Here is a 14,533-nt window from a genome sequence, read left to right on the forward strand (position 1 = left end):
ATAAATAAGTACAAAAGGTATACACAGCCGATGTGGTTCCTGTACCATTAGAGACTGAAAATAGACTTACTAAGTCAGTGGAGACCTTGGTTGAGACCATGCAGTTTCCAACCCATCCACAGTTTATACTGACACTACTGTAAATAGTACCAGGCCAGTCGTACCAGTGTATACAGTACCACTACACTGACACATTACACTAATAGCTCTGTTATTGATAAAAAGCCTCTCAATTTGCACAATTTACGCATTTCTTAAGAGGATACTCGATCACACTGGTATCTCAATCATATAAATTGAAACATATGTTGTTCTTTATTATAAAAGATTAAATACTTGGTTAAATAAAAGCATTTCTTTTTAATGGTCAGCGAGTGCTGTGCCTTTTCCTTTTCAATGATGATAAATTTTTTGGTTTGCATCTTGACTCATCTTGATCGCCCTCCACTTCTTTCCATCTTAATCATTTAAAAAAAACGTTTAAAAAACAGGTCATTGTCACGCCCTGACCATAGTTATCTATGTTTTATGTGTTATTTTGATTAGGTCAGGGTGTGACGAGGGTGGTTATGTGTGTTTTTGTCCTGTCTAGGTTTTTTGTATATCTATGGGGTTTTCGTATGTCTAGGTAATGTAGGTCTATGGTGGCCTGAATTGGTTCCCAATCAGAGGCAGTTGTTTATCGTTGTCTCTGATTGGGGATTCTATTTAGGTTGCCATTTTCCATTTTGGTTTGTGTTCTATGTTTAGTTGCCTGTTTGCACTAGTCATATAGCGTCACGGTTTGTTCTTTTCACTAAAAGAGTTATGTACGCTTATCACGCTGCGCCTTGGTCTCCTAATTATGACGATAGTCATAGTATAATTCAAGGCTTGACTTGGGGTCACAGTTCAGTTACACAGCAAAAGGTCTCCAGGAATAAGCTCCAGGACCAAGGTTGGCCATCCAAGCCATAGAGCAAAATATCCATATAAAGACATTATAGACATTGTCAAATAACTAATACAGTTCTGTGCTAGTATGTCCCAGGTGTTTGATAAAGTTCTATACTACGGTACATCGCAGTTGTTGGCTGAGGATTCAGACCCCCTTTTTGGCTCAGAGGGCATGTGGTATCTCATACACTTCCAGAAGTAGCCATTAGGGGCTGCAGTTGAGCTGCTGTTTCCAGAGCTGGGCCTCCACCTCATGGCTTCCTTCTAATGTAGCTTAGTGACTCAAGCAGGGAGGTGTAGTCTACCTTGGCATCTGTCTCCACCAGGACCACCCGGAGCCTATGTTGAATCAAGCGTCGTATAGGCCAATCTGTTGGTCTTAGCCAGGGTGGTCCTGCAGCTTCTGTTGCAGTGGTAACTGGTAATCAGGATTCATGTTGGAGTCCAGAGGGGATCCACTCTGGGCTGACAGGAGGATTATGAGTCATCTGCTTCTCTGTAAAGTATCAAATCAAATGTATTTATATAGCCCTTCGTACATCAGCTGATATCTCAAAGTGCTGTACAGGAACCCAGCCTAAAAACCCAAACAGCAAGCAATGCAGGTGTTGAAGCACGTTGGCTAGGAAAAACTCCCTAGAAAGGCCAAAACCTAGGAAAAAACCTAGAGAGGAACCAGGCTATGAGGGGTGGCCAGTCCTCTTCTGGCTGTGCCGGGTGGAGATTATAACAGAACATGGCCAAGATGTTCAAATGTTCATAAATGACCAGCATGGTCAAATAATAGGTCTGGGACAGGTAGCACATCCGGTGAACAGGTCAGGATTCCATAGCCGCAGGCAGAACAGTTGAAACTGGAGCAGCAGCACAGCCAGGTGGACTGGGGACAGCAAGGAGTCATCATGCCAGGTAGTCCTGAGGCATGGTCCTATGGCTCAGGTCCTCCGAGAGAGAGAAAGAAAGAGAAAAAGGGAGAATTAGAGAGAGCATACTTAAATTCACACAGGACACCGGATAAGACAGGAGAAGTACTCCAGATATAACAAACTGACCCTAGCCCCCCGACACATAAACTACTGCAGCATAAATACTGGAGGCTGAGACAGGAGGGGTCAGGAGACACTGTGGCCACATCCGATGATATCCCCGGACAGGGCCAAACAGGAATGATATAACCCCACCCACTTGTCCAAAGCACAGCCCCCACACCACTAGAGGAATATCTTCAACCACCAACTTACCATCCAAAAACAAGGCCGAGTATAGCCCACAAAGATCTCTGCCACGGCACAACCCAAGGGGGGCGCCAATCCAGACAGAAGATCACATCAGTGACTCAACCCACTCAAGTGACGCACCCCTCCTAGGGACGGCATGAAAGAGCACCAGTAAGCCAGTGACTCAGCCCTTGTAATAGGGTTAGAGGCAGAGAATCCCAGTGGAAAGAGGGGAACCGGCCAGGCAGAGACAGCAAGGGCAGTTCGTTGCTCCAGAGCCTTTCCGTTCACCTTCACACTCCTGGGCCAGACTACACTCAATCATATGACCCACTGAAGAGATGAGTCTTCAGTAAAGACTTAAAGGTTGAGACCGAGTTTGCGTCTCTCACATGGGTAGGCAGACCATTCCATAAAAATGGAGCTCTATAGGAGAAAGCCCTGCCCCCAGCTGTTTGCTTAGAAATTCTAGGGACAATTAGGAGGCCTGCGTCTTGTGACCGTAGCGTACGTGTAGGTATGTACGGTAGGACCAAATCAGAGAGATAGGTAGGAGCAAGCCCATGTAATGCTTTGTAGGTTAGCAGTACAACCTTGAAATCAGCCCTTGCCTTGACAGGAAGCCAGTGTAGGGAGGCTAGCACTGGAGTAATATGATCAAATTTTGTGGTTCTTGTCAGGATTCTATCAACCGTATTTAGCACTAACTGAAGTTTATTTAGTGCTTTATCCAGGTAGCCGGAAAGTAGAGCATTGCAGTAGTCTAACCTAGAAGTAACAAAAGCATGGATTAATTTTTATGCATCATTTGTGGACAGAAAGTTTCTGATTTTTGCAATGTTACGTAGATGGAAAAAAGCTGTCCTTGAAACAGTCTTGATATGTTCGTCAAAAGAGAGATCAGGGTCCAGAGTAATGCCGAGGTCCTTCACAGTTTTATTTGAGACGACTGTACAACCATTAAGATTAATTGTCAGATTCAACAGAAGATATCTTTGTTTCTTGGGACCTAGAACAAGCATCTCTGTCACTTCCTTATGTCTGAAACACAGGCTTCTAGCGAGGGCAATTTTGGGGATTCACCATTGTTTAATTGAAATGTACAGCTGTGTGTCATCCGCAGTTAACATTATGTTTTCGAATGACATCCCCAAGAGGTAAAATATATAGTGAAAACAATAGTGGTCCTAAAACGGAACCTTGAGGAACCCCTACATTTACAGTTGACTTGTCAGAGGATAAACCATTCACAGAGACAAACTTTCCCGACAGATAAGATCTAAACCAGGCCAGAACTTGTCCGTGTAGACCAATTGGGTTTCCAATCTCTCCAAAAGAATGTGGTGATCGATTTTATCAAAAGCAGCACTAAGGTCTAGGACCACGAGGACAGATGCAGAGCCTTGGTCTGATGCCATTAAAAGGTCATTTACCACCTTCTCAACTGCAGTCTCAGTGCTACGATGGGCTCTAAAACCAGACTGAAGCATTTCGTATACATTGTTTGTCTTCAGGAAGGCAGTGAGTTGCTGCGCAACAGCCTGTTCTAATATATTTGAGAGGAATGGGAGATTCGATATAGGCCGATAGTTTTTTAAATATTTTCTGGGTCAAGGTTTGGCTTTTTCAAGAGAGGCTTTATTACTGCCACTTTTAGTGGGTTTGGTACACATCCGGTGGATAGAGACCCGTTTATTATGTTCAACATAGGAGGGCCAAGCACAGAAAGCAGCTCTTTCAGTAGTTTAGTTGGAATAGGGTCCAGTATGCAGCTTGAAGTTTTGGAGGCCATGATTATTTTCATCATTGTGTCAAGAGATATAGTACTAAAACACTTGAGTGTCTCTCTTGATCCTAGGTCCTGGCAGAGTTGTGCAGACTCAGGACAACGAGCTTTGAAGGAATACGCAGATTTAAAGAGGAGTTCGGGTATTTTCTGTATACCAGGGAGCTAGTTTCTTATGAGAAATGGTTTTAGTTTTTAGTGGTGCAACTGCATCTAGGGTATTGCGCAAGGTTAAATTGAGTTCCTCAGTTATGTGGTTAACTGATTTTTGTCCTCTGACATCCTTGGGTCAGCAGAGGGAGTCTGGAAGGGCATCAAGGAATCTTTGTGTTGTCTATGAATTTATAACATGACTTTTGATGCTCCTTGGTTGGGGTCTGAGCAGATTATTTGTTGCAATTTCAAACGTAATAAAATGGTGGTCCGATAGTCCAGGATTATGAGGAAAAACATTAGTATCCACAACATTTATTCCATGGGACAAAACTAGGTCGAGAGTATGACTGTGACAGTGAGTAGGTCCAGAGACATGTTCGACAAAACCCACTGAGTCGATGATGGCTCCGAAAGCCTTTTGAAGTGGGTCTGTGGACTTTTCCATGTGAATATTAAAGTCACCAAAAATTTGAATATTATCTGCTATGACTACACGGTCCGATAGGAATTCCGGGAACTCAATGAGGAACACTGTATATGGCCCAGGAGTACCTGTAAACAGTAGCTATAAAAAGTGATTGAGTAGGCTGCATAGATTTCATGACTAGAAAAAAAGACGAAAACGTCATAAACATGGGAATTTAGTCTTATTTGTTGAACGGGGATCATGCAGTAGATTTAAGATTCAAAGTGCCACGATTGAGTTTTCTCTAAAGCAAATTTGATGTGCCTAATTGGTCTAGATTAAGGCCGGGATTCAAACTGATTGTGGGTTGTCAACAGTGCAGCTTTTAAAGGCAATGTTCCCGCAATCCCAGAGATCGCAATTACGTTGAACACTGTATATGTTGGCTCAATTAGAAAGTGCCTTTAAAAGCTGCATTGTCAACAGCCCGCTATCAGATTGTATCCTGGCCCAAAGCAGTAACATGACAGAGCATTAGCAAAACTTCAATAGAAATGTGTTTGTGTGTGTGTATGTGTCTGGGTACCTTCTCCAGGGAGGTCGTCCTGGCCTGCTGACAGTGTGTATCCGTATCGTCTCTCCAGCAGCTCAGATAGAACCTGCAGAGAAAACGTCTCTGCCCTGGACAACCCATGGTGCTTTCAAGACTACTGGGAACAAAACAAAAAAAATAGGAATCATGATGACGTCACATCAGTGATCTTCATGTCGTATATCTAGAAAGAGGCCAGAGTTCCGAATGTACAATTCCGAGTCCCCAGTTGTCTTGAACTCACTAAAGTCAGATTTTGCAGTTCCAAGTTAAGTTGTTTTGAGCACGGCACAAATCATGCTTCATTGACAGCATGGCCAATGTTGACTGTTTAGAATTTTAAACTAGGAAAAAAGAGCCTTAATCTTAGACTTGGGACCACACAGCCACTCCACTGAATAGCAGGCTAGTGATTGCTTCGCAATGCTTGCAGTTAGCCACACTGATTCCTTCCAAACCACTCATTGAATTTGCATCCAATGTGCGTCTTTATGTTGAATGGCCGATGAGCACCGATACACTTTGTCTATCATTTGTCTTCCTTATTTCTCTTCATATGATAAGGATTAAAAAGGATTGGCCAGTAGACTATCGACTTGATTCATGAGGATGACTGCTAGCTAGACTTTGAAAGTATGATGTTGATCAGTCCAATCAAAGCTATTGTAGATTTAATGTGATTTGACGTCATTTTATCTGTGGCCAATCATCTTGAGCCTCTTCGAAGGGCACTTCTAATGTAACTCTATGGCAGCGCCCAAGTGTCTTGAATTTTCTAGCTCTACCCTTAGACTTGGCAGTGACGTAGTGTCCCCATGAGTGACAGAACACTGAGCCAATCACGGCGCAACGCTTCGTATTTTCTGCTGGTTTGCCCCACCACCACAGAAAGCACTGAGCTAGGCTAAAACACCTGAATTTTGTAACTGCCTTAATCAAGAAAACAAAAAAGAGGCCATGTTTGTATGCGGCTTTATTAACTCAATGATATATATATTTTTTAACATTATTTACAAACTGATGTATGATGAAAGACTAAATTACCCAGCAGTCTTCACACCAGATTTCTATTAAACACTAATGTTCAAGGTATGAGTGATAGCCTTATCTACAAAAAAGCAAGACGTCATAATTTCACACTTGGTTCAACCACAACGGTTTCCTTTCTGGGGTCGGTTAACTTGTGGTTGCAACAGGACTTTTTCTGCCAATGCACCGTTAAAGTCAGATAAAGCCAATATCATCAGGTAAACGGAAATGCTGCAAAAAGTACAAATTTACAAATCACCTAATTATCACCAAATATGTCAAAAAATTATACACATTATACAATTTCACACTTTGCAGCCACAGAAAGTGTGGTGAGAAAGAATATATGTTCATTGAATTTAAATGGAGGTACAACTTTACCTTTGTTAAATTTGAGCTGAGCGCTGTGGGCGGTGGTGGGGGGTTTTCCCTGCAGAGAGAACTCTACTAGGCAGGTGTAAATTCCAGCATGGCTCTCAGTAGTATTGATCACCCGGAGCCTCTTCAGACCATCTTCTTCAATGATCTTCTCTCCATGCTGGTCGACAGGGCTACAGTCCTGCATAGCCCATCGGAGATGCTGTGTGTCAAAGTTAGCTCACGCAATCCTATCTACTTATCCCACAATAGAAATGTCATCAATGTTTTTTATTAAGTTACCAATTTTGAGCAACTGCCATTCATGACAGGCAAGGCAGTTAGTTAAGCTAAACAACAGTTCAGTCATGACTGTATTATGTCCATTGTCACAAGCTGATGTCAGCTACTATCAATCTGTTACGTTATTACTATGACATTGTAATGCATGCCAGGCCAGAGGCGGTCGGTGCCGTTTATGATGAGGATGATTTTTTATTTTATGAGCATAGCCATATTTCTATTACAGCATATTGGATGACTGTCATTCATATTCCATTCACCCAGTTCAATGTAACATTGATAGGTTTAGGCTACTACATGATAATTTCCCTATACCCATCATGAGGTTGCTACAACCTAGCCTATGAATGAAAGTTTACAGGTCAAGAGAAGAATTTGAGTAATCAAGGTGACAGACAATGACACATTCAGTACCTCCTTGCACTCTTGCCTGTATCTAGCTGATCTAGGGTGTAATCATTAGTCCAACAGTTGCAAACAACAGTTTATATTGGACTAATTCAGCTATGTTTATCCCCGTTTCGTTCCGTTTGCTTCTGTTTAAGTTTTTCTTTCAACAGAATTGACGGAATGAATACAGTCGTGGCCAAAAGTTTTGAGAATGACACAAATATACATTTTCCCAAAGTCTGCTGCCTCAGTTTGTATGATGGCAATTTGACAATACTCCAGAATGTTATTGAAGAGTGATCAGTTGAATTGCAATTCATTGCAAAGTCCCTCTTTGCCATGCAAATGAACTGAATCCCAAAAAATAATTTCTACTGCATTTCAGCCCTGCCAGAAAAGGACCAGCTGACATCATGTCAGTGATTCTCTCGTTAACACAGGTGTGAGTGTTGACGAGGATAAGGCTGGAGATCACTCTGTGTTGCTGATTGAGTTTGAATAACAGACTGGAAGCTTCAAAAGGAGAGTGGTGCTTGGAATCAATGTTCTTCCTCTGTCAACCTTTAAGGAAACACATGATGGCATCATTGCTTTGCACAAATGGGGCTTCACAGGCAAGGATATTGCTGCCAGTAAGATTGCACATAAATCAACCATTTATCATCAAGAACTTCAAGGAGAGCGGTTCAATTGTTGTCAAGGCTTCAGGGTGCCCAAGAAAGTCCAGCAAGTGTCAGGACCGTCTCCTAATGTTGATTCAGCTGTGGGATCGGGGCACCACCAGTACAGAGTTTGCTTAGGAATGGCAGCAGGCAGGTGTGAGTGCATCTGCACGCACAGTGAGGTGAAGACTTTTGGAGGATGGCCTGGTGTCAAGAAGGGCAGCAAAGAAGCCACTTCTCTCCAGGAAAAACATCAGGGACAGACTGATATTCTGCAAAAGGTACAGGGATTGGACTGCTGAGGACTGGGGTAATCATTTTCTCTGATGAATCCCCTTTCCGATTGTTTGAGGCATCTGGAAAAAAGCTTGTCCGGAGAAGACAAGGTGAGTTCTACATTCATGTCTGTGTCAAGCCAACAGTAAAGCATCCTGAGACCATTCATGTGTGGGGTTGCTTCTCCGCCAAGGGAGTGGGCTCACGCACAATTTTGCCTAAGAACACAGCCATGAATAAAGAATGGTACCAACACATCCTCCGAGAGCAACTTCTCCCAACCATCCAGGAACAGTTTGGTGATGAACAATGCCCTTTCCAGCATGATGGAGCACCTTGCCGTGAGGCAAAAGTGATAACTAAGTGGCTCTGGGAACAAAACATTGATATTTTGGGTCCATGGCCAGGAAAATCCCCAGACCTTAATCCCATTGAGAACTTGTGGTCAATCCTCAAGGGGCGGGTGGATAAACAAAACCCCACAGATTCTGACAAATTCCAAGCATTGATTATGCAAGAATTGGCTGCCATCAGTCAGGATGTGGCCCAGAAGTTAATTGACAGCATGCAAGGGCAGAAAAAGAAGGGTCAACACTGCAAATATTGACTCTTTGCATCAAATTCATGTAATTGTCAATGAAAGCCTTTGACACTTATGAAATGCTTGTAATTATACTTCCGTTTTCCATAGTAGCATCTGACAAAAATATCTAAAGACACTGAAGCAGAAAACTTTGTGAAAATTTATATTTGTTTCATTCTCAAAACCTTTGGCCACAACTGTACACCCTCGGTCACACACAAACACAGTTCACTTTCATAGTAGCCACATACAAACAGCATGAACCTTTTACTTGTTGCATAATTCCTTCTCGCATTTACGTGCTCTCCTCCTCTCACTTTTTCCCACCGCTTGTGGACTTCAGTGCACAACACATCAGCTGTCTGTGACCAGGCCAAAAAACCTTTCCAAGCCAAACCTTCATACAGTATCCTAACCACTAACCACTACACACAGCATACATCAGTGTCACCATATTAGCTAATGTCCTAGTCAACATACTTACTAGAAGTAACCCGTTAGTATACCCGCTACAATCAAGCAGTACAGTGTACAGTCAGCAAGCAGTTTAGCAGTTACACCGACGGGCCCCAATGGCAATACGTTTATAAAACCAAAAGCTTACCTTGACTTGGAAGAGTTCCCGTATTGGATAGCCATAGCCAGCTAGTTAACATAGAATCCCTCTCTGTTTGAGCCGGTTGTTTGAGTAGGCTAAACTAGCTATCTACATCCGCTAGCTAAGTAAGTGAAAGTGAGAAAAAAAATCCAGCAAAATATAGATAGCTCTCTCTCTTGTTTCTCATGATTCTCCAATTTTTCAAAACTGTTCAACTACTGTCTTTATCTCTCTTTGAGTCAACTACTGACCACATTTTATCCAGTGCTAGCCAGCTGTAGCTTATGCTTTTAGAACTAGATTCAATTTCTGATACTTTGATTGAGTGGACAACATGTCAGTTCATGTTGCAAGAGCTCTGATAGGTTGGAGGACATCCTCCGGAAGTTGTCATAATTACTGTGTAAGTCTATGGAAGGGGTTGAGAACCATGAGTCTCCTAGGTTTTGTATCGAAGTCAATGTACACAATGGTACTACCCTACAGAGTGCTTTTGAGGCTACTGTAGACCTTCATTGCTAAACAGTGTGTTTTAATAAATTATTTGGTGACAAGTGACTATGTTATTTGGTGACATGTTTATGTTTTACAATTTTTTTTTTTCTGAAATTCAGTGAGGAGGATGGTCCTCCCATTCATCCTCTGAGGAGCATCCACTGCTTTAAGACAGGGCTCTTCAAGTAGGGTATTATGGTATGTGTGTCTAGTGGGGTGTCTGCCCTAACCTTGAACCATCGGATGTGTGCTGTGGGGTCCAGATGAAGAACATCTTGCTGTCTGTAGAACACCACTTCTGTCACGTTCTGACCTTAGTTCTTTTGTTATGTCTTTGTTGCATGTGTTATGTTAGTTTTTCTATGATTTGCTATTTCTGTATTTGGCCTGGTATGGTTCTCAATCAGAGGCAGCTGTCAATCGTTGTCCCTGATTGAGAACCATATTTAGGGAGCCTGTTTTCTATTGTGTTTCGTGGGTGATTATTTTCTGTTTTCTGTTGTGTGTCTGCACCAGCCAGAACTGTTTTCGGTCGTTCTCTTTGTTAGTTTGGTTATTTCCGTGTTCATTTAATAAATATGGACACATACCAGAGAAGTATTCATGTGAGACGTGAATAGATTTAGGATTTGGAAACCAATCACCTCATCTCAAACTCTGCTTGTGATAGTGGAATTACCTCAAACATTCTTGAAGTCACTTTAGAAACTAAAATAAATTAACAAAGGTATTTGACAACTACATCCAGTAACATGCAGAGGTTTCTTACCTGCTCTCACAGGTGTAGTATCTGCTATGGGAGGTGTGGGCATGTAGAAACCATAGAACCTCCCCTCTGACCCCAGAGGTCATGTTCAGGGTCTGGTTCCCCCCTCCGCTCCAGGTCACAGTGGTACGATTCTCAGTGGCATCACCACACTTCAGCTGGAAGAAGTGACCTGCACTGATGTATTGGGTTTCTATTGCCCCCTGGTGTTCTGGATGACACAGTGAAAAGGTTCTTATTACAGGTTTATGTCAACTTAATATGATTTCATAAATCTAATTTAGAAGAAGCAGCACTTAAAATGAATGACTCGCTGAGAAAACTGAAACCCAACTGCCTGTCAAACAAAGTCAGCTGCATCCACAAACAATCAGCTGTGAACCACTAGTGGGTCCTGACCAGGTCCTGACCTGTTCAAGACACCCCAAGCTGGAAATGAAACTGCTGACGAGGGTGCTGCAATATCTGTCTGCATGCAGAATAGAAAGGCAAATCAATGGTATTGTCACCCCACATGACGCTACTTATCTGTGCTTGTCTATCATGTTACCTGTAATCTGTCCTTTATCAATGCAGATAATGTTTGGCTAATGGCCTTGCCCTAGGTGTCACGCCCTAGTCTTAGTATTTTGTGTTTATATATTTATTTGGTCAGGCCAGGGTGTGACATGGGGTTATTTTGTGTTGGGTTGTGGTATTGGGGGTTTTAGTAGGTATCGGGATTGTGGCTGAGTAGGGGTGTCTAGCATAGTCTATGGCTGCCTGAGGCAGTTCTCAATCAGAGTCAGGTGATTCTCGTTGTCTCTGATTGGGAACCATATTTAGGTAGCCTGGGTTTCACTGTGTGTTTTGTGGGTGATTGTTCCTGTCTTTGTGTTTGCACCAGATAGGGCTGTTTCGGTTTTCATACTTTCATTTCGTTAGTTTTGTAGTTTCTGTATGTATAGGTTTTCCTTCATTAAAATATATCATGAATCATCATCACGCTGCATTTTGGTCCGATCCTTGTTCTACCTCTTCGTAGGCCAATATACCAGGGCTAAGGGATGTGTCCAGACACTGCGTTGCATCGTGCTTAAGAACAGCCCGTAGTCATGGTATATTGGCCATTTAGAACACCCCCTCTGGCCTAATTGCTTAAGTATACCTATCAGAGAGATGTTTGGAGGGTGTAAACAGTACAGAAAGTGGGAGAAATATTTTAGAAACAAGGCCAGTGGGTCGGCCTTGCAGAGAATTAACCTGAAACAAGCTTTTCTTCTGAGGCACATTTCAGATTTTGACCGTATTCAGGTAGACAGGATGTACAAAAAGAGACAAACATTAAAAGAGGCTTTCAAAACGAAATAGTGAAGGGGATAGACAGAGGGGGTTTATATATCTACAGTATACAGATAGGGTGAGGGAGGAATAGAGAGAGAGAGACAGATATATACACTGAGTGTTCAAAACATTAGGAACATCTTCCTAATATTGAGGTGCACCCCCTTTTGCCCTTTGAATTTGAAAAACAAATCCAATTTTGACAAACTCCCATATCTATTGGGTGAAATACCACTTGTTGCCACAAGAAAAGGGCAACCAGTGAAGAACAAACACCATTGTAAATCAACCTATATTCATGTGTTATTTTCCCCTTTGTACATCATTGCAATACTGTATATAGACATAATATGACATTTGAAATGTCTCTATTCTTTTGGTACTTTTGTGTGTGTAATGTTTACTGTGCATTTTTTATTGTTTATTTAATTTTTGTTTATTTAACTTTGCTTTGGCAATATAAACACGTTTCCCATGCCAATATAGCCCTAAAATTGAAATTGAGTTGAGAAAGAGTAGTTGCTCCCGAGTGGCGCAGCTGTCTAAGGCACTGCATCTTAGTACTAGAGGCATCACTACAGACACTGGTTCATTCCTGGGCTGTGTCATTTGGGTTAGGGGGAGGATTTGGCCAGGGTAGGCCGTCATTTTAAATAAGAATTGGTTCTTAACTGACTTGCCTAGCTAAATAAAGGTAAATTAATAAATGATGCCACCTGTCTTCCATAACAGCATTGGTGAAGACAAACATTAGGCTGGCTACATTACATAGTCAAGCATTATGCACCATTTCTCAGACCTAAAGTACAGCCACAATTTAGAAATGTTAATAAAGCCTTAAGAAATTAAGCCAACAGGTTACCTATTAAAGCTTTATACCTGTTTAATAGGTTAATAAGATAAGGAACACTGCATTAAATAGCCTACCTGTAAGCCAGCCTACCTGTAAGCCAACAGGTTACTTATTAAAGCTTTATACCTGTTTAATAGGTTAATAAGATAAGGAACACTGCATTAAATAGCCTACCTGTAAGCCAGCCTACCTGTAAGCCAACAGGTTACTTATTAAAGCATTATACCTGTTTAATAGGTTAATAAGATAAGGAACACTGCATTAAATAGCCTACCTGTAAGCCAGCCTACCTGTAAGCCAACAGGTTACTTATTAAAGCATTATACCTGTTTAATAGGTTAATAAGATAAGGAACACTGCATTAAATAGCCTACCTGTAAGCCAGCCTACCTGTAAGCCAACAGGTTACTTATTAAAGCATTATACCTGTTTAATAGGTTAATAAGATAAGGAACACTGCATTAAATAGCCTACCTGTAAGCCAGCCTACCTGTAAGCCAACAGGTTACTTATTAAAGCTTTATACCTGTTTAATAGGTTAATAAGATAAGGAACACTGCATTAAATAGCCTACCTTATTTTGGATATAGCCTTTTTATGGTGCATAATAAAGGTCATAGCAACAGTTGGTATAGGAGAAGCCATTAACCACATGTGTTGTTTAACACAGCCGGTTTGCTCAAGTGATTGCATCCCCACTCTATCCAACCTGCCCATTCAAACTGAATAACACAAAGTGACACAACATCTCATGTCATTCCCCCTCGCTTGAAGAGTGCACTTTGCTGGCTGCGCTTTCATCCTGACTTACCTTGGCAGTGGGAGATGTGGCACAACGGAGTTAAAATATATATATATATATATATATATATATATATATATATATATTTCACCTTTATTTGACCAGGTAGGCCAGTTGAGAACAAGTTCTCATTTACAATTGCGACCTGGCCAATATAAAGCAAAGCAGTGCGACAATAAAGAAAAACACAGAGTTACATGTGGGATAAACAAAAGTACAGTCAATAACACAATAGAAAAATCTATATACAATGTGTGCAAATGGAGTATGGAGGTAAGGCAATAATAGGCCATAGTAGCAAAGTAATTACAATTTAGCAAATTAACACTGGAGTGATAGATGTGCAGATGATGAGGTAGGTCGTTGGGTGGGCTATTTACAGATGGGCTGTGTACAGCTGCAGCGATTGGTAATCTGCTCAGATAGCTGATTAAAGTTAGTGAGGGAGATATAAGTCTCTAACTTCAGTGATTTTTGCAATTTGTTCCAGTCACTAGCAGCAAAGAACTGGAAGGAAAGGCGGGAGATATACCTGCTGGAGCGCTTGCTACGAGTTGGTGTTGTTATGGTGACCAGTGAGCTGAGATAAGGCGGAGCTTTATCTAGCAAAGACTTATAGATGAGTCATGAGAAAGCAGAGGAGGAACTCCCCTGACATGATGTTCCGAGTCTGAGACAGAAAAAAATAGACCTAGCATCACATTTCACACGCCTTTAAAATGTATATATTACATTTCTGTGAAATAGCCTATGAGCGGTCGTTGGAAAACACATCTCAAAAACAAGGCTCCTGAGAAATGTCCTGTCTTTGAATAAACCAACTCCTCAAGGACTTGCATTTAATTATGGCAAGGTGTTCCAATTAGCTGCATTTGCTAGCACTTTCAGCTCACGTGCCCAAAATCTGACGCTGGTCCAGGAGAACTCGGATGAAAACTTCAAAAAGATATATTCCAAGTCGAATAAACTGGTCAAACTAAGTAGAGAATCAATCTTCAGGATG

At 41.7% G+C, this 14,533-nt stretch overlaps 1 pseudogene; it reads right to left on the bottom strand.

The window, feature by feature from the left end:
* Positions 1-697: 697 nt before the first annotated feature.
* Positions 698-14,188, bottom strand: LOC109904806 (interleukin-1 receptor-like 2; annotated as a pseudogene).
* Positions 14,189-14,533: the final 345 nt, after the last annotated feature.

This window comes from Oncorhynchus kisutch, linkage group LG2 (genome assembly GCF_002021735.2).
Source record: "Oncorhynchus kisutch isolate 150728-3 linkage group LG2, Okis_V2, whole genome shotgun sequence".
Lineage (NCBI taxonomy): Eukaryota > Metazoa > Chordata > Actinopteri > Salmoniformes > Salmonidae > Oncorhynchus > Oncorhynchus kisutch.